At 47.3% G+C, this 20987-nt stretch overlaps 1 long non-coding RNA gene across 5 annotated transcripts; it reads left to right on the top strand.

Annotated features, from left to right (window-relative positions):
- Window positions 1-1011: 1011 nt before the first annotated feature.
- On the top strand, window positions 1012-20067 carry LOC309867957. Of its 5 annotated transcripts, none has more exons than XR_014313415.1 (6): window positions 1308-1394; window positions 3412-4990; window positions 5068-5187; window positions 5616-5875; window positions 6022-6177; window positions 6289-9218. It is a non-coding gene; the product is annotated as an uncharacterized lncRNA (long non-coding RNA). The 5 variants fall into 5 exon arrangements; XR_014313417.1 differs by lacking the exon at window positions 1308-1394 and adding exons at window positions 18057-18169; window positions 19065-20067 and having other exon boundaries at window positions 1785-4990; window positions 6022-6408; XR_014313414.1 differs by lacking the exon at window positions 1308-1394 and adding an exon at window positions 1012-1243 and having other exon boundaries at window positions 4799-4990; window positions 6022-9218.
- The last annotated feature ends 920 nt before the right edge of the window (window positions 20068-20987 follow it).

Raw genomic sequence — 20987 nt, forward strand, 5'->3', positions numbered from 1 at the left:
AAATATGGAGCAAAGCCCCTGGGATTCCAGATCCCTGACTGTCCCAGGGAGGTGAGGGAGGCCTATCCCCTCAGCCCCACTCCGTGAAGACAATTTTGCTGTTGTCAACATTCATGTCAGATCCAGGTGTTCAGAGTGGGTCCATCCACAGGCCACTGCAGCAGGAATGGTCAAGGCCAGTCCCAGATAACCCACTTGGAACCCTGCTCTAGCATCCAGCTTCAGTATCAGCCAGGTCACTCAGAACTTGGCCTGAGGCTCAGGGCACTGGGGCTATTCTCTGACCTTGTTCTGGAACACCTATGAGGTGGCCGACCTTCTCTGGCCTGAGGTCCCGTGAAGAAGGCGTGCAGGTAGGCAAACACCATGACTAAGTCCATCTTCGCTCAGGGGTCGCTATGCATGGTCTCGACAACCTTGGATTTATTATAAATCTCTGCTTGTGGGATGAAGAAACTGAGATTCAGAGAGAGAGGTTATTAGCCCCAGTTCACTCAGCTCCAAGTAGAAGAACCTGGGCTTGAACCTGCATTCTGTCTGAGTCTCCCAGATTGGGACCTACTCACCATAAGAATTTCGGGCTTAAGCTTTCCCTTTAGCTCTGGGAAAATGCATCGAAACTCATTCATACTAGAATGAAAATGACTGAAATATGTTAATTGTATCCTCTTTCCCAGGGCGTTCCAAGATAGGGGCCCAAGCGTGACCTCTCTCTGTTTCACATACTGCCAGCTGGTCCGTGGTCCGGGATGGCCCTGGGCCACAGAAAGTTGATTTAATTGAACAATTTATTTTGGAAATTTCCCCTAAAGCTAAGGCATTTTCCTCTAGGTGTCACTGGAAAGTTCCCAAGAACCTTTCTCCCTACCCATTCTGCCCAGTTGGCCCCAGGCCAGACAAGAGGTCAAGACAAGGAAGTGGCAACTCTGGGGCTTGTTCTGCTTTTCCCATTGTCAGCTGGTCTGTAGCCTGTGAACAGCTTCCTGATCCTTCAGGGAGGGGAACAGCGGAGGGTGGGGATGGGGTGCCTCACTGTGAAGAGCGGAACCTACAGGTATCTGAGGCCCAGCACCAGGCCTGGCGTCAGTTGAGTGGTGTGGAAATGGAAGCCAGGAGTCCTGCAGAAGAGCTCTGGAGCTCCCAGAGGCTGCCGCAACGGCCCTCTCGAGGTTCCTGGGCTTGAGCAGAGAGGGGGCGCTCAGGCTATGGATTCCAACAGATGGGATTTGAATCCTGGCTCCAGGTATTCCCACTGAGTGCTTTGGGGGAAGTGACTTAATCATTCAGGCCTTGACTTCCTCATTGTAAAAAACGGGGACTCTGCCTTAATCACAGGCTGCCGTGAGGCCTGAAGAGGGATCATACTGAAAGATCTTAGCAACTCAGGTGGCATCGTGAGTAACTGGCAGCGGTGTCCTGGGGGGCCGTGTGGACAGGCAGTGGGTAGGTGTGCGGGGCTCAGCAGTGGGGGTCCCCCAGCAGGGGTCCACCAGCAGGGTCTGCACCCTGTGACCCGCCGGCCACCTCCAGCCTGGCATGTGGTGGGTGTTAAATAACTAGGAATTCCCTGTCACCCTCATGGGAAGTCCCCTTCCCCACTTGTCCCTCCCTCCCCTGCCTGGGGGATGGATGTCACCTGTCCTTTTCTAATCCCTGCCCCAAACCCATTAGGGTCTAAGGCTAGCATGCCAAAGGAGCCAGATTCCTAATGGCAGAAATCTCCCTTCCTCCTGTTTTTGCCTCAGGGGCGAAATCACTAAGGGCCTTGGATGGCTGACAAAGAATTCACTTCAGACTGTACACTTTTTTTTTTTTTAAGATTTTATTTATTTATTTAACAGACAGAGATCACAAGTAGGCAGAGAGGCTGGCAGAGAGAGAGGGGGAACAGGCTCCCCGCTGAGCAGAGAGGCCGATGTGGGGCTCAATCCCAGGACCCTGAGATCAGGACCTGAGCCAAAGGCAGAGGCTTAACCCACTGAGCCACCCAGGTGCCCATAGATGTACACTTTTGAACAAAGTTTATATTTAGCAAATGACTCCAAGTCTATGTGCTGAAATATTAACAGTGGTATTATATACACATGCATACCATGCCCATACAGAACTTTTCCTTTCTACACATGAACATGTTCTTCAGGGGATAAGCATTATATGTATAATGAGAACAAAGTCATGGTGAACAATACATTTTCCCTTGTATAATTGTATCTAGGTTGCTTTTTCTTTAAAGCCCTGAAACCTAAGGTGCCTGGGTGACTCCACTGGTTAAGCCACTGCCTTTGGCTCGGGTCATGGTCCTAGAGTCCCAGGATCCAGTTCCTCATCAGGCTTCCTTCTAAGCAGGGAGTCTGCTTCTCCCTCTGACCCTCCGCTGGCTTGTGCTCTCTTTCTCTCTCACACTTTCTCTCTCAAAAAAATAAAGAGATAGATAGATAGACAGACAGACAGAAAGACAGTACTGCAATCTATATTGTCAGGTAAGTCAAGGTAGAGGTTGAATTGCTCAAATGTCTTGGCAACCAACCTCTCCTTGCTCATTTTGGTCCTGTGAGTCCTGAAGTACCTTTGAAGAACCCCCCGAGATTCCAGCTCAGTTTCTCTCCCCTCGACTCCACACCCATTTGCTGAGTACCATGTATCTGGCTCTGTGCCAGGGGTTAGGTCGGGGGATTGTGCCAAAGATGGGGTGATGGCGGGACAAATGTGGCTGGGCCCCTGAAGGAAGGAAATACATTCCTTTAGTGGCCGGCATTTCGAGATGAAAGAATTATAGGCAGGAGGGAAAGAGCTAGAAGGTGGCTTCCCAGCTGGGCAGCGGTTCACCACAGCTGCAACCTGAGTCCCCCACTGTTCTCTCAAGCTTTGCTGAGGCTTGAGGGACCCGGGTATGCTATGGAGCTCTCTGAAGAGAACCCCGCTTCCCTGCTCACTCAGAAATCTGGAGATCTGTGAAGCTGTGGAGATTTGGGTCCCTGGGGAGCAGCCACCAGGCCAGGCTCCTGGTGGCATTTCCTGGGGTCTGGAGGGAGTACTGACTCCAGAGGGCCTACGGCTGCCTGCGCAGAGCTGCCTCATTGCCTGGATGAAGAGTGACTCCCCTGTCCTCAGGCCTCAGAGAGAGGTGGCCTTGGTGACCTGAATCCTTAGGGAGAGAGGTTGTGCCTGGCAGGTTCCCAGGAGGCTCAACCTGCAGCTACCCTCCCTGCCAGGGCTGAGAGCACCAGCTGCCCCCGGCTGCCAACGAGACGAGAGAAGCAGGGCCAAGGTGTGGAGCTCTGAGGCCTGGGCTCTATCCTGGCCCTGCCACTCATTCTCTGGGCCCATTTGGTGATACTTGTTACCCAGGATGTGCCAGACACGATGTGAGATACTTTCCATTTTTAGAAATGTGTTTTCTCTCTTTCCCAGGTGAGGATACTACGTCTTAGAGAGGCTCTGTAAATTGCACAAAGTCACACAGCTGGAATTTCCAGTTGGTTCTCTCTGGCTCCAAAGCTGCGGCTGTCTTTCCGTCACAGGGCAGGTCTCTACATCTTCCATCCCTTCTTCCTTCTGTAAAGAGGTTTGGACTCAACTTGATGAAGGGAGGAGGCAGGAAGGAAGCCCTTCAGCTAGAGAAGCCACCGGAGGGCTTACTGTCATTGCCATCGGAGCCACTGGGCTTGGGGGCAAGGGTCCTCCACCATTGCTTGGGTTTGCGCCAAAGTTTCTGGTTTCTCAGGGGTGGGGGCCAGAGTGGTCCCATCTGGTGTCTGAGGCACTCCCTCCCACCCACTTCCACTGGCCCCATGCTACCCAGTAGGCTTTTTTTATTCATCCTTTTCTTTCCTTCTTTCTCTTTCCCCACCTAGGGTCAGAAAATCAACTTAAGAAGAAGAATACAAATATAGTGTTTTCTCCAGTGAAAACCCTGATCACAGGAGAAGCTGTGACTGGAGCCTACTTTCTGCAAACTTTCGAGGATTCTGTAGGCTCTACTTTCTCTACCCGAATCTCCCCAAATCCAGGCTCGCTCTTTCCCTGAAGGCCAGCAGGCCCCACGTCCTCTGCCCCTCAGGGTTCTGGGAGCAGACTTCCAGCCGTGGTTCTACAGCCCTGTCCCACGCCTCACTGTAACACCCTCCCAGCAGCCCTGCTTTGTTATGGTAGAAGAAAGCAGCCCCTGGGCATTTGGTCCTGCGACCATTTTGATGAAGTTCTAGAACCTAGGTGAGGTTCGGTGGGCTGAGGTCCGGAGCCGATGACCAAGAAAGAATTCTTGAGACATCTTTGGTGCAAAATGGTGGTTTATTAAAGCACGGGGACAGGACCCGTGGGCAGGAAGAGCTGCTGCCCCGGGCCTGTGGAGTGGCTGGTTATATACACAGGAGTTGGGTAGGTGAGGACAAAGGGGTGTTCAGAAGGGCTATTGAGTATCAGTAAAGAGTATCAGGATATTGAAGACCTGGTTACTATCAAGCCAAGGCCACTTTCCCTCTAGTGAGGTATTAACATAAAGACAATTGGGAGTCTCCTGGTGGAATGTTACATTCCTGCTATCAACGGTACTTGTTAATGAGATTTCGGTTTAGAAGAAATGTAACTTTATTTTTCCTTCTACCTCCACCTCCTTCGGTTTTTTATGGAGGGGAGGGTGACGTTAGGGCTTGAGGAACTGAGTTATGGGTCTTTGGAAATTGGGCTATTGATAAGGTAACTTCTTTGTTGTAAATCTCAAGGACATTTGCAAACCAAGGGAGACTCCTGCCTTACAGGACTGTGATCTCTGCAAGCTAACCATTTGTTCTTCTTTTAGGGCAGTCAGGGGTGCCTGAGGAATGTCACACATATTACCAAGGGGAGTGGGTGGAGAGGGGGTGCAAGGCGCCAGCCCCTGCTCCGTCCTCAGCCAGCCTCCTGCTCCCTCATCAATTTGAAAGATGAGAAAACTGAGGCCATACAACTAGGAGGCAAGTCTGCCATCTCTGAGTCCCGGCCCTTGGCTTAGGTGAGTGTGGCTTCTGATGGGGTCATCCTGTGCTGCTTTTCCCATCCTTTTTAAGATTTTATTTATTTATTTGACAGAGAGAGCACAAGCAGGGGGAGCAGCAGGCAGAGAGAGAGAGAGAGAGAGAGAGAGAGACTCCCCGCTGAGCAGAGTCCCATGTGGGGCTAGATCCCAGGACTCTGGGATCGTGACCTGAGGTGAGGACAGACACTAAACTGACTGAGCCACCCAGACACCCCTTATGGAGCTTCCTCCCCGAAGCTGTCTGTAGTCTGGAATGCAGCCTATCTCACTGGGTTTCCCAGGTTCTTGCTAGCAGGTCCTAGGCTGGCCCTCCTACAGGAACTGAAGCTACCCTCTGCTCCATTCCCACTGACTAGCAAACCCACATGACACTGAAAACCTATGGGTCTGCTGCAGGCTCCACTGAAAAAAGACTCCCTGACCACTTGCCCTTGTCTCTTTCTACCCCAGGGAGGAAATAGCAATCCCCCAGGACACAGGTGATGGGAGGCCGGCCGCAGGGCTCTGTTCCAGCCCAGGGAATCTTGCGAATGGGGGGAACCTAGCACTCTGGTTCTCCTTCCAGATAAGATAAAGTTTCCTTTTGTTACTGTTGCCTTAGGAGCTGACCTTGCCAGGGGCCAAAAATGTTAATGAGGTCCCAAGAGGAAACCTGCCTGGTGGACTGAGCTCTGAACTGAAAGTCACAGGGGACTGGGAGGATTCCCAGAGGTGTGACTTCGGGCAAAATCAGGTTGCCTTTCTGAGCCTGCCTTGCCAGGGGTTGGCAAGACAATGAGACAACACTGCAATGTTTGTGGCTTTGGAAAGGTGCTCATCATACGTTGGTCTGCAAAAACAGGTCACAAAAAGTTGCCTCCGGTAGGTCCCCATGGATGTGGCATATAGATAAATACTGGACACCATGTGCTATAATGTTAGGAGTGTGTATTCTGGATGATGGGCTCATAGATGGCTTATATCTCTCCTTTCTTACTTATCTATATTTTCTCATGTTTTTTCTACAGTGACCATGAATTACATATTTATCAGCTATTTCCAGAACAGTGCTGCAGAACAGAGCAGCCCCAGAACCAGTGGCTTACATCACAAGGATCTATTCTTATGCTCATGGTCTGCAGTTTGACTGATGTGGGCTGGCCTTGGCCGGGCTGCTCTGGCAGGTCAGCCCAGCTCCTTACTGCAGGCTTTGGTTCAGGTCTATTCCATGTGTCTTCATTTTGGGACTCTGGCTGAAGGGATAGCAGCTAGCTAGGACTTGCTTCTCTTTCCAGGTCACCAGAGCCCGAAGTGTACAAGTATCTAGAAAGCCCCTGTCTACATCATTTCAATAATGTATCATTGGCTAAAGCAAGACACACGTTGGCCAAGCCCAGCATCGAGGGAGCAGGGAAGTGAGTATACACCACTGCAAGGGGAGGGAAATGAACGTATGTTGAATAATGGCCCAGATTTACTAGTTATCATTTGCATAACAAAATGAGCATGCTGTACTTCGTGAGATGTATTCATATCGTCCACTAGAGAGAATCCTATAAGGCTCCCTAAGGATAAGATAGGGAGCCATTGTATTACCTTGTTAGAGGTCAGAAGAAATGTTCAAGGGATAGGCTGACCGTCTCTTCCCTCAGCCTCTCTGTCCCTTTAAGACAACCAGACACTACCATCATTGGCACCTGCAGTCCCACAAAAGAAGGTAGAAAACACAGGCTATGGGCGATTATAGCCAAAGGCCAGACATTTGCTAATTCCCATCCAGATCTGTTTGAATCCACTTCCTAATGATTTCCTCTCTTCTGGCTTCTCTCAGTTTATTCAGCCATTCACTCAAGAAATATTTACTGACCACCTACTATGTGCTGACACACTTCCAGCAAGGATGGGGTTATGTTGGAGAATAAGGCGAGTATCAATGCATAAGAAAATCTCCCTAGAGTATACATTCTAGTGGGGAGATGGAATGGGTGCTGGGTGTGGTGGGAAATGGTAGTGATGTTGATAATGCCAAGTAGTGTAAATGCTAAGAATGAAATAAAATAGGGTAGCGCTCCTGAAATCAATAGGGCAGGGCAGGGCAGGGCTACTTTGGGAGATGAAATTAGGGAAGAACCCTGAGTAAGTGCTGTTGAAAGTCATTAGAGGTGCCTCTTAGAATCTGATATTTCTGATATTTCTATCTGGGCCCTCCAGACTGTGAGTCCCACTTAAGAATTTGGCTTGGATTTTTCCCACCAGCTCACTCCCTACTTTGGCCTGTTTTGGGGAGCTTTCCTATCCTAGCTGTCCTTCTGAACCCAGCTCAGCTTCCCATTGGCTGGCTGGTGCCCCAATCAGCTTAACTAGTTCTCATCATAGAAGATACCCTGGGGAGCCTTGTGACACTTGATCTCAGGATCAGTGGGTTCAAGCCTCACATTGGGCATAGAGCTTACTTTAAATAAATAAATAAATAAAAAATAAAAAGAGGAGCCCCGGGGTGGCTCAGTCGGTTAAGTGTTTGCCTTTGGCTCAGGTCATGATCCCCGGGGCCTGGGATCGAGTCCTCATCACGCTTCCTGTTCAGCAGGGAGTCTTCATCTCCTTCTCCCTTTGCCGACCCCCCCCCCCATTCTACTCTTTCACTCTCTCTCAAATAAATAAGTAAAATCTTTGAGAAAAGGAGAGACCCCCAGAAAATCTATTAGGTCAAGCCAACCATTTATTGAACTCCTACTGTGTACCAAACTAACAGGCATTTATCGAGCACCTTTTACAAACCAAACCAATAGGTGTTGATTAAGCATCTATTTGATACCAAACCTATAGTTATTTATGGAGTGCTTACTGTGTATGCAAGCCAATAAATATTTACAGATGGCCTCCAACTTATGATGATTCAACTTACGATTTTTCGACTTTATATGGTACAAAGTGTAACACATATCTCATAGAAACTATACTTCAAATTTTAAATTTTGATCTTTACCTGGGCTAGCTCTATGTGCACAGTTCTCTGTCACAGTGGCAGCCCACTACAGCTCCCAAGCAGCCATGTGACCTTGAGTGTAAACAACTGATACATTTCAACCATTCTGCTTTTCACTCTCAGCACAGTATTCAACAAGTTACTAGGCCTATTCAACACTTTAGTTTAAAATAGGCTGTGTGTTAGATGATTTCGCCCAGCTGTGGGCTACTGCGAGTGTTCTGAGCACGTTTTGGCTGGGCAAAGCTAGGCTAAGTGCTCATGTTCATTAAGTTAGGTGTGTTAAATGCATTTTTGACTTACAATATTTTCAAATTACAGAAGTGGATTAATTGGGATGTAACACTATCATTAAGCCAAGGAAGCTCTCTATTTACAGTGTGCCTGGAATTGAGGGGAACATAAACTTTCTAGCTAATTCTAAGAACGTGCAGTGCAGTGGTAGAGCCAAATGTTACATGACCGTGGCTGTAAAAGGCAGAGCTTAGTAACCAGAAGTGCTATGCTGTGCACAACAGCCTGTAAGCCCTTTGAGAATCTAGGGATGGGCCTAGAGATCAGTGGGGAAAGGGGTGGCCGCATGTGGCTTCCTGGAGGAGGGGAAGCCAGAGCTGTGCTTTCAAGGATAGATAGGGCTTAGACAGAAGAGAAGAGTAAGGGCAGAGGGAACATGGCTGGCGTGGTATGTATATGTTTCCAAACCCTAGGTTATAATTCTGGGCATTCATTATTTGGGCCTGGTGTCCTCTCCTTTCTGGTTTTCCAGCATTCTTGAGACATTCAGTTCCTCCATGACCCCTTTTTGTCTGTGGCCCCAGCTGATTCCTCGGCATTCTATAATAATTTGCCTGGGTGATCAAGGGCTGATGTCATCAGGCTAATGTCAGAATGGGCAGCCCTGGGAAAAGGTGTTTATGATACTTTCAGTAGGTAAGGGCATAGAAAGGTTAGCTTGAGCATATCCAAGTACAGTGTATCTCTGATCTAGGTATCCTCCTACCTCCTGCCACAGATGTCTTTAAAAACAATCATGTGGGGGCGTCTGGGTGGCTCATTTGGTTAAGAGTCTGCCTTTAGCTCATGTTGTGATCCCGGTGTCCCTGGGTTGAGCCCAGTGGCCGGCTCTCTGCTCAGCTCTGCTTCTCCTTCTCCCTCTGCTCCTCCCCCTGTTCATGTTCTCTCTCTCTCTCTCTCTCTCTCTCTCAAATAATTAAATAAAATCTTAAAAAAAAATAAAAACAATCACGTTCATTTCCTCTGCCTGGAGCTTTGAGATAGCAACCAGGCTGTTTAGAACTTATTAGATTTGAGGGATAGGCTCAGTGGTCCCTTCTTATATTTCTGGAGGCAGGAAGAATGGCGTATTATTTTATTACTCTGATGGCTAATAAGATAGTCTACTTTCCAGAAATCAGTCATGAGAATCGGCTCACCTCTCTTAGTCTGTTTCCTTAACTGCAAAATGCAAGTTAAGGGATTAAGTAAAACAGCATATTTATAGTGTTGGGAGTGGAGTCAAGTACCCAGTGCATGTTCGGGGAATGCAGATGCCCTTCATTCCCTTGTTATACCCCATCTAGTGGCAAGTCCAACACAGCAACATGTGCTCCTGCTCAGCGCCTAATCAACCATCCTTCTTCCCTCTCCATCCCCTCCCTGCGCAGTCCACAGAAGACCAGGTCCTTGAGCCTCTATCATGATGGGGCTGCAGCCGGTGACTAGGCTCCTGGGCAGGGAAGAGGGAGACCCCAGCAGGATCAATGTCATTCTTACTGAGGAGGACTCACAGTGTAGTGAACCGTGCACTCTTTGGAGCACCCTCGGGGAAGACGCTCAGGCAAGCTCTGCTACAAGGCACTCTGGGCTGGGGTACAGACCATCTGTTGCCCCCAGACTACTGGATATCTTCCCACAGAGGGAGCCTTTGGGGATGGCTGTGTAAGGCAGTACCCAGCCTCTACTTGCCTACAACTTTGACCTCACCCTCATGATCCTGCCATGCTGTTCTCTGTCTTTGTCTGCGTTTCCTCTTCACTTCTCTCTTCCCACCCAATAATTCCAGGTCTTTGTGCCTACTGGTCCCTCTAACCTACAGAGCCCTTCCCCTTCCTTCATCCTCCTAGTCAACATCTTCTTCACCAGTCTGGCTCAGATGTCTCTTCTTCTGGGAAGCCTTCCCTGACCCACCCCTCTTGGTGTATCCAGTCCCCTATACATGTCTCTGTGCCTTGGTTTCTGTACCTGGAAAATGGTGTTGATGATGTTAGTATTACTGTAGCTAGTCACATTGTAGTGGTACGAATTAAATGAGATAATAGTAAAAACTACCTTGTAAAGGGCTGTGTAAGTGAGCACCATTGTCAATGATAGGTATGTGTCCAAAGGACATTGGTCTATGAGTGTGTCATACTGTATAGTGGGGATGAGAGCCCGCAGTGCAGCAATGCAGAAGGAGTGCTGGACTCCGAGGTAGAAAACCCGCTTTTGTCTGCTGCTGGGCTAAGTGTCCCTGAGCCAGCCCTTGTCCTCTCTGGGCTCCAGTTTCCTTCTCTGCATATGGATGTGGCCTCCATGGGCTCTCCTTGGCTCAGAGGCTCTGGGTCCTGGGCTGTGAAGGTGTTGCCTAAGCTCCGAGACCCTTCCCAGATCCCACGCTGGACAGCTCCTGTGGTATTCTGGGAGGCAGCAGAGGCTCTCAACTCTCAGCATCTGGACAGCACCTCAGACTGCGAGGATGGAGAACCCAGCTGAAGTCAGGCCTGAGTATCCAGCTGGGGTTTTGGGAGACTGCGGAGTTTCCTCCCAGAGGAAAAGGGTAGGGACCAGCAGCAGCGAGGAGCTCTAAGGCCTCAGAGAAGAGGTTGGAAGGGTCTAGGCCAACTCTAGCCCCTTAGTGGAGAAACTAAGAGACTGTATGTAGCCTTTGGGATTTGGCTACAATCTTTAGGGCTGAAATCACCGAAATCATTTAGACCCTGATGTCTTGATTGGCCCTAATCCAGATATAAGACATAGGGTTCTCACTTGATGCTATGGAAAAGAAAAATTTTCCACTGCGATTGTTCAGAATCTTATTAGGCATCAAGGGCATTATCCCACACACAGCGACTCTGTCATATCCAAGACTATGAGAATTTTTTAAAGTCCTTTGGTGTGCTTTGATGCTAGATCCAGTAATTGGCTGTTAGGTTTTAAAGGCTTGGCATTTCTACTGTGAGTCATAACTGTTCATTGACATACCTCGTTTATTGCTTAATGCCATTTATAGCCCTAAAAGATAATATGCATAGCACGAAAATTTTTTAAATTGCCCTTCTTTAAATAGACTCTCTATTGTATACTTTTTTTCTGGGTCTTTCATTCACTTGTTTACCCATGAAATGTTCCTCTGTTGTCTCCTGCGTACTGGCAACTTCTCTCACTTTCACACCTCACACCCATGATGTAAGTTAATCATCAGGACCACCCCAGGAGCCAGGGGTTGTTATTCTCTTTTCACAAGTGAGGGGAATGTAACTCAGAGAGTTTGAGTGACTTGCCCAAGGCCGCGTGGCAAATGACTGAATCAGGATTTCAACTTAGGACTTGAACTTTTAATTGTATCCTATTTGCCTCCTTCCTCCTTCTCAGCCCCTCACCCCCATTGTCTCCATGCCCTGCCCCTACTGTTTTGAAGCAGAGAACACTGAGGAGAGTTAAAATTGGGTAGATGGAAGACAAAAAGATATTGTTGAGTGTCAATTTTATTTTCATGTACTTATTAATTCTTTCAACACAGATCAGTGAGAACTGGCTAAACAGGAACACAGGTTTTAGCCCAGAGACCTAAAGGTCATGGTCACCTATTACATACCAGGACCCATGGGAGCTCCATAGCACCTTATTATTACCCTGGGTAAGGAATGTAAATTAAAAAGAGTCACAAATAACTAGGACTCAAGTGTCTGGTCCTATAGAAGAGGGTCTAAGGAAATGAGAAGGAGGAAATTCTACCAATTAAAAATGAAGTCTGAACGTGAAGCAGAAAAAGAGGGAAAAAGTCATCCATTCTAAAAGACTTCTGTTCCCACTAATCTCATGATGTTAGATTAGGATGTTTCACATAGTGGCCAGATAGGGTATGAAACCACATCCTTGGGAAGGAGGTGTTGTGAAGTTAGGGAAATAGTGACGCGGCATTGGCACCATCAAATCCTGGGCATTCTCTCAGGCCAGTAGCTTGATCTCTTCTTGCCTTGCTTCTTTATCTAGAAAAGGGAGATCTTTCCCATCTCTTGGGATGTTACTAGTAGATTCAATGACATGTGCAAAGCCCTTGGTGCAGTTCCTGGGGTGTGGCAACTGCTTGAAAATTGCTATTTCAATTCCACGAGTTCTATTAAAGTAGTTGTTCCAGAGTAGAGAGGACCCAAAATTGGGGCCTGGACATAAAGGCTAACACAGCATAGGCACGAATCTTTGCAAATATACACTCTTTTTCCCAAAGTGCTGATGAGACCCCCTACATCCCTTCACAGAGTTGGTCTAGATGAAAGTGACATGAGATCTAATTTGGGAACTGTAATGGAGAGTTCATGTGCCAATGGCAAATGCTAATGATGATTGCAAACAAAGGGTGGTAGCCTATATGAATGAAAAATCTTTTTCATTCTCTGGAGGAAAAGAAATACTTATTTGAGACAGCTGGTTGGGTGCTTTCATCTGAAGAAAACCAATACAATATGCAACACAACATGGTGGAGAGAAACCTAGACTTACAGTAAGAGGACCAAATTCCAGCTCCACCCTTGAACAAGCTTTGACACAGGTGGGCAAGTCACCAGGTGTCCTGCCTTGTTGATGGGAATACTTGTCTTAGGACCTGCTTTATCTCTATCACAGAACTATTGTTGGAACAAAGAGGTGTCTTCCTCAAAAAATTAAACATAGAGTTACCAAACTATCCAGCGATTGTACTTCTGGGTATATACCCCAAAGAACTGAAAGCAGGGACTCAAAGAGATGTTGGTACTCCCATGTTCACAGCATTATTATTCACAATAGCCCAAAGGTAGAAGTAGCCCAAATGTCCATCAACAGATAAATTAATTTTTTAAAAATGTTGTATCTACGGACAACAGACTACTATTTAGCCTAAATAAGAAGTGAATATAGTACATGCTATAACATTGATGAAACTTGAAACCCTTATACTTTTTAAAATAAACCAGACACAAAGGGGCAAGTATTGTGTGATTCCACTTATATGACGTGCTTGCAACCATCAAATTGATAGAGAAAAAAATTAGAATAATGGTTACCGGGAATGGAGTGAGGGAGAGGAATGGGAGTTATTGCTTAATGGGTGTGGAGTTTCATTATGGGGTGATAAAAAGGTTTTGAAGATGGATGACCATGATGGTTGCCCAACAACATGCATGAACTTAATGCCTCTGAACCATACACTCAAAAACACTTAAAATGATACTTCTATATTATGTGTATTTTACCATAATTTAGAGGATGATAGTTTTCTTTTTTAAAGAAATGGTGTAATATGGGAGAAAATGTTTTACAATCTGTAGAGCAATATGAACCAATGAGCTGTGGTAAAGAGACTAGGATATAGTATTTGCATTTCTGTTATAGCAATCAAAATTGGGGTCCCTTCCTTGAACTTCCTACAGCTGTCTTTTCATCTGTACAATATCAGGAAGCTGTCGATATGAAAAAGAAATAGCACCCATGAAGAGAATTGAAAATGGGGCTTCCTGTAGAAAGTAAAAGCAGGAATGGGGGGACTGATGTTTTTTCTGACACACTTTGAAGAACAATTGGACTCTTCATTATTTTTTTAAAAATTTATTTATTTATATGAGAGAATGAGAGAGAGAGAACAAGTGAGAAAGTCCGTGGGGAGAGGTAGAGGGAGAAGCAGACTTCGCACTGACCAGGGAGCCCGACCCCAGGACCCCGGGATCATGACCTGACTTGAAAGCAGACACTTAACCAACTGAGCCACACGTGTGTCCCCAACTGGACTTTTTTTTTTTTTTTTTAACATTTTATTTATTTGACAGACAGAGATCACAAGTAGGCAGAGAGGCAGGCAGAGAGAGAGAGAGAGAGGAGGAAGCAGGCTCCCTGCCGAGCAGAGAGCCCAATGCGGGACTCCATCCCAGGACTCTGAGATCATGACCTGAGCCGAAGGCAGTGGCTTAACTCACTGAGCCACCCAGGCGCCCCCCAACTGGACTTTTTAAACTGTGAAGATATAGGGGTGCCTGGCTGGCTCAGTTGGTGGAGTGTGCAACTCTGGATCTTGGGGTTATGAGTTCAAGCCTCATGTTGGGTGAAGAGATTCCTTAAAAAATAAAATAAAATCTTAGGGGTGCCTGGGTGGCTCAGTCGGTTAAGCATCTGCCTTCAGCTCAGGTCATGATTCCAGGGTCCTGGGATCAAGTCCCACTTTGGGCTCCCTGCTCAGTGGGAAGCCTGCTTCTCCTTCTCCCACTCCCCCTGCTTGTGTTCCCTCTCTCACTGTCTCTCTCTCACTCTCTGCCAAATAAATAAATAAATAAAATCTTTAAAAATAAAATAAAATAAAATCTTGAAAAACTAATGAGATAATAAACTATGCAGATACAGGTGTTTCACAAAAACAAATGTAACTTTGGCCTTATAGGAGGCCAAATTAGTGAAAAGAAAAAATGTCAAATGTTTTTAATGCATTACTTTGCTTATGCTTCTCTTTTACTATGATAGAATGAACAGGGCCAATGAAACCTGGGTGTGATTGTCAGAAGGAGGTAGCGGACAAACACGGAGCACCCTGTGTTCTTCCTCTGCTTGCTAGGCACCTAGTGAGCAGCAGGTCTTGCCCCAGGACCCTCCATGCACGCCCCCTGTAAGTGAATCAGATGGCTTTCCTGTTTTTTATTTTTTTTTTTTTTTTTTTTTTATTTTTTTTTTTTTTTTTTTTTAAAGATTTTATTTATTTATTTGACAGACAGAGATCACAAGTAGGCAGGGAGACAGGCAGAGAGAGAGGAGGAAGCAGGCTCTCCATAGAGCAGAGAGCCCGATGCGGGACTCGATCCCAGAACCCTGAGATCATGACCTGAGCCGAAGGCAGAGGCTTTAACCCACTGAGCCACCCAGGCGCCCGCTTTCCTGTTTTTTAGTCAGTCTCTCAAGACTCTGGATCCCAGGCCTGGATTGTCCAGAGCTTGGTATTCTCATGTGAGCTTTGCTGGTGGTGGTTAACAACCTCCAAAACCAGGACCAAACTCAGGATCTGAGGGACCTGTCAAGATATCTTTGAAGTTCTTCCTACTTGGAGGTCTTAGCCCCTTTGATTATAACACCTAGAATAAAAAATCCAGTGTTAAACTCTGTGTATAAAGGGTAGTATATATAAATAAATAAACTTTAACTTTGGTGGTAAGTTGGTGCAATTTCTAAATATCACGTCACAGGTACTAACTCAATCTGCCCATTAATGCTTTTTTAACATCTTTATGGAGATGGATTTCACATACTGTGCCATATACCCATTTAAAGTGCACCCTTTAGAGACACCTGGGTGGCTCAGTTGGTTAAGCAGCTGCCTTCGGCTCAGGTCATGATCCCAGCGTTCTGGGATCGAGTCCCACATCGGGCTCCTTGCTCGGCAGGGAGCCTGCTTCTCCCTCTGCCTGCCATTCTGTCTGCCTGTGCTTGCGCTCTCTCCCTCTCTCTCTCTTTCTCTCTCTCTGATAAATAAATAAAATCTTTTAAAAAAAATAAAATAAAGTGCACCCTTTAATGTTTTTTTGTATATTATTAATCTTATAAAATTGTAGTTATATATATATATCATATATCATAAAATTTATCATTTTAAGCATTTTTTTAAAAGATTTTATTTATTTGACAGAGATCACAAGTAGGCAGAGAGGCAGGCAGAGAGAGAGAAAGGGAAGCAGGCTCCCTGCTGAGCACAGAGCCCGATGCGGGACTCGATCCCAGGACCCTGAGATCATGACCTGAGCCGAAGGCAGAGGCTTCAACCCACTGAGCCACCCAGGTGCCCCTCATTTTAAGCATTTTTAAGCACGCAGTTCAGAGGCATTCATTACATTCATGATGTTATGTCATTGAATATCTGTGAAGACACCCATAAATGGGAAATTGAGTCTGAGTAAGGCTAACAAATTTACCCATAGTTACTCGGTGAGGAAGTGGCCAGGTAGAGTTGCAAACCTAACTCTAATTCGGCCAACTTTGAAAGCTGAGCTCTTCCCAGGGTGTCTGTCATGTGGCCTTCTACTGAGGCAGAGAAGTTCCTTAGAGGTAAGCAGGGCAGGGTGGCTGGAAGGTGGGTTTGATAGTGCCTACAGGAGCCAGCCGGGGAAATAACAGAGTACATTCTGGCCCCTTGAGGCTCCTCACCTGACCTTCCCATTTGACCTTGAACAAGTTAACTTGTGTTCTCCTTTGTGCCTATCATGGTTCTCCTTTGAGGACATGAAGAAGCCACCTTCCCGGCCAAACTTTGTGTGAAAGAAGGACCCACCACTGTCTCTGCTTGCTCATTCCTTGTTATTCCCCAGCATACCGAGATGCAGTCCCTTGGCTCCTCTGATGTGACCCCCAGTGACCATATGCAATGGCTGCCCCTCTCGGCGGCTGTGCTGGCTTTTCTCATGGCTCCCATGGCATCATATTATTATTTTGTTTTTAAAGATTTTATTTATTTATTTGAGAGAGAATGAGTGAGAGAGAGCATGAGAGAGGAGGAAGTCAGAGGGAGAAGCGGACTCCCCAGGGAGCTGGGAGCTGGATGCGGGACTCGATCCTGGAAGTCCGGGATCATGACCTGAGCCGAAGGCAGTCGGTCAACCAACTGAGCCATGCAGGCGCCCCGTGGCATCCTATTTTTATGATCCTCCCAGTTCTGACCATTCCTCTACCTCCTTCCCTTTGCCCTGCCCTTAGTGGCTGGGGTTCCTCAGAGTTTGGTCACAAGAGTTCTGCTCACTGTTCTTCTTGCCCCAGACAGCCTTGTGTGCAACCAGTGCCTAACCTACACCTCCTGGCAGGCCAGACCTTCCATCTGAGCTCTGGCCTCCACTGGACGTGGCCATCCTCTTTGGTCATTCCACAAGGGCCTCCCATGAACCATGTCTAACGTGGAACTTAGCATCCTCTCCAGGTCTGAGTCAGTTGCTCTGCCCTTGTCCCCAACTCAGTAACAAGCCCCATCAACCCCCGAGGCACCAGAGGCAGAAACCTGGAGTCATTCCCTCAAATGTGAACACTACCAGGACAGAGACCTTGTTCCCTTCCTTTTTTTTTTTTTTTTTAAAAACCCTATATTTAAACACCTGGAACTGTTTCTGGCTATAGGAGATACCTAATAAGTATTTGCTAACTAAATGCTTGCCCTTTCCCTAGACAGGCAAACCATCACCAAGACCTGGTTATCCTGCCTCCTAACACATCCTCCTACATACCTCTATTCCTCCAGCAGGTCCCCTGCTACCCCGTCTAATCTTTCCTCATCTCTGGCCTGCGCAAGCATAACCACTTCGTTGTTACTTGCACACTCTACTTCTGATTCCCCATTTCAAGACCATTCCCCAGGTCACTAGCCAGTGGATTATTGCAAAAACCCGTATGTAAACAAAACAAAACAAAAAACCAATTGCGATCTTGTCCTTACCTGCTAAAAATCCATCCGAGTCCCTGTTGTGATCAGGTTAAATATCCATGCATGAAGGGGGTCAGGAATGGTTTTGAATGAGCATTTCTCTGCTCTCTGTAGCAGACTGAGAGCAGAGCCCTTGGCCCACTCAGCTCAAAACTTCTTCCTGGGGGGTGGTGTTGCAGAGCTCTCTGACATCAGAGGCTTCTGGCAGCTCCCTGCAAACACGCTGGTCTCTGTTAGGGTGATCTGGGACTCCTTTTCCACATCCTCTCCCCTGTTTCTTCCACCCACTCTGGAATCCATTCAAGAAGCATGACTTGGAAGTTGTGCCCAGCAATTCTGCAGAACCGGGGAAAGAAGAGAGAGGGACAGAGCGACTAGGGTGGTGACTCATCCTTCTTGCCTAGGATCCTTCTTTCCGGCCATCCTGAGCCTGTATCCTGATCTGCCTGTGGGTACCCCTGAGGATCTCCTAGTGGGGACCCGAGACTGCCAACAAGGGGCAGAGGCCTTTGTCAAGGTAACTAGTAGGGTGAGAGACCCAGCTTCCTTCCTTAACTGAGGAAAAGGACTCCTAGCTTCAACTGTCCTAACGACTTGGGTTTTGGTAACTTAGAGCCTGAGGGGTGAGCCTGGGGTAATGGAGATCAGGGGTACCATGAACTCTGGAAATCAGGCCATGGAGTGGGGGGTTCTTAGGCATAGGGCATAGAGAGATTCTGATTGTAAAAAACTTTTTCTGGAATGTTTTGGACTCAGGCTGCAGGAACATTTGAGAAATTCTTAGAACCTAGGCTCTGAGGTCATCCTAGTGAAAGGATTGCACTGAGGCTGTGGGACCTTTTTGGGAAATGCACTCCGTTCAGGCTGCAGAGGCTCTCTGGACACTCATGGCTTCCAGCAGGGGGCTTCTTGGGAGACGTGCTGCCTCTGACTGTCAGGATGTCCAGGGGAGGTGACTGGGCTCAGGACAGCAGGGTGTTCTTGGGGACTACACTGAATTCAAATTACGGGGTCTTCTTGGAGGGATTAATGAACTGAGTTTGTGAACACGTCTTGGGAAGCTCACTGAACTCCTGCTGCTGGCCTGGAGCTTGGCCTGTGGGTTCAGAGTCCGTGTGTCTTCCCTTTGCCACACAAACCCAGAGTTACCCAACCTAGAGACAGGCAGGACACAGACAGCAGTCACCCATAGGGTTGTTTAGTCTCTCTCCTCTCACTCACATACGCATACACACCACCTTCCCAGCCCTGTCTTCTGCTGCTTCTACATTTTCCTGACGTCTAAGTCAGCCGTCAGTCCTCAGACCTCTCTCGTCTTGTTGGCACTGAAGCTCCAGGTGATCCCACCCAGTCAGATGACATGAAGCACCAGCTGTTCTCTGATGACTCTCTGTTTTCCATCTCCAACCTAGGCCTCTCCCAGCAAGACAGACTCACTCATACCCAGTGGCCTGCTTGACACCTCAAGCTGGCAGACATCTCAAACTCAACATGTCCAAAAACAGTTTTACTGCTTTTTTTTAAAGACTTTTATTTATTTATGAGAGAGAGAGAGAGAGTACAAGCTGGGGGGAGGGAACAGAAGGAGAAGGAGAAACAGACTCCTGACGGAGCAGGGAGCCTGATGCGGGACTCGATCACAGGACATCAAGATCATGACCTGAGCCGAAGGCAGACGCTTAACCGACTGACCACCCAGGTGCCCCTGGACAGACAGACTTCCTTCTGACCTTCCCTTCCATACTCCTTCCTCCCATAGTCTTCCCCATCTTAATAAATGGTAAGTGCATTCTCTCAGTTTCCCGAATCTAAAAGCAGAGTTGTCTATGATCCCTTCTTTTGTATTCTGTATCAGCAAATCCTGTCGACGCTACCTGTAAAATATATTCAGATTCCAACCTCATGTGGCCATCTCCCCCATGTCCACCCTGGTTCAAGCCATTATCAGTTTTCCCCAGGTCACTGCTCTTCTAGCCTCCCGGGTTTCTATATGGGTCTCCTTACCTTCATCCTTACCTCCTCTTGTCTATTTGCAGTGTTGCAGTCCTTAAAAAACGTAAGCCAGAGCATGGCACTCAGTTGTTCACAACCCGCCAGTGGTCCCCACCTCAGGGTAGAAGCCCACATTCTCACTTTGACCTCCACTGCTTTATAGGCTACTTCCTCCCTGTTCCTCTCTCTCCTCCCTCATCTCTGTTACTCTTTCTCCTGTTCACTTCACTCCAGTCCTCCTCGGCACTCCCCACCCTTTTGCTTATGCTTAGCTAAGTATTTTCTCTATAGCTCTTAATACCACCTGATACACTACAGGTTTATTTACTTATTTGTTCATTGTCTCCCTTCACTAAAATATAGACTCTACGAAGGCAAAGAGTTTGTTTTGTTCACTGCTGTATCCCCAGGTCCTTCAACAGTGCCTGGAAAATAATGGGTGCTCGATAAATATTTGTCGAATGAATGAATGAATGAATGCTGGGAACCAAGTACGTGTTTGTTGGAATGAATGAAACTAGATCCTACCGTTGCCCTTTTGGGTCTCACAGAATTATATCGTCCTTTTTCCGAGATTTTAGGAAACAAAAAGGAATTTTCTAAAGAAGTTACCAAGGCTGTGACATGAAAATCAATACTTAGACTAAAGGGAGATGGTGGGGGGTTAGGATTTGTAGAACAGTTTGGCTGTGTGAAACGTAACAGCTAACAGGGTAACAAAACAGATATTAGTAACGTCTTGTCTCGAAACAAAAACCACTTTGAGTGTTTATTTTAAAACAGAGATGTTCAGGGGTGCCTAGGTGGCTCAGTGGGTTAAGCCTCTGCTTTCGGCTCAGGTCATGATCTCAGGGTCCTGGGATGGAGCCCCGCATCTGGCTCTCCGCTCAGCAGGGAGCCTGCTTCGCACCCTCTCTCTCTCTCTCTGCCTACTTGTGATCTCTCTCTCTGTGTCTAATAAATAAATAAAATCTTTTTTAAAAAAGTAAAATAAGATTAAAAAAAAAATAAAACAGAGATGTTCATAAAGATGACGGGGCTGCAAAAGTGATGGATGAACCAGGAACCTCTGGGAAACATAGTGCAACTCAGAGGTTAGCAGCCTCGAGAAGCCACTTTGACCCCTAGGTTGGAAGGTCCCTGGCAGGAAGTGGCTAGGGCCCGGGAGCGGGGAACACTAACAGGACTGGAACCACAGAACGAAAGCAGAGATGCAGTCAGAGACTTTTGTTGGGGAGAAATAGCCTGGTCTTTCCACAATGCCTCCTTCCAGGGCCTCCCCTTGGCCAAAGCTGATCTGGGAGCCTGCAAACTGCAGCCTGCAGGGGGCGGCTCCTGCAACA

The sequence above is a fragment of the Mustela nivalis genome (genome assembly GCF_964662115.1).
Source record: "Mustela nivalis genome assembly, chromosome: 6".
Lineage (NCBI taxonomy): Eukaryota > Metazoa > Chordata > Mammalia > Carnivora > Mustelidae > Mustela > Mustela nivalis.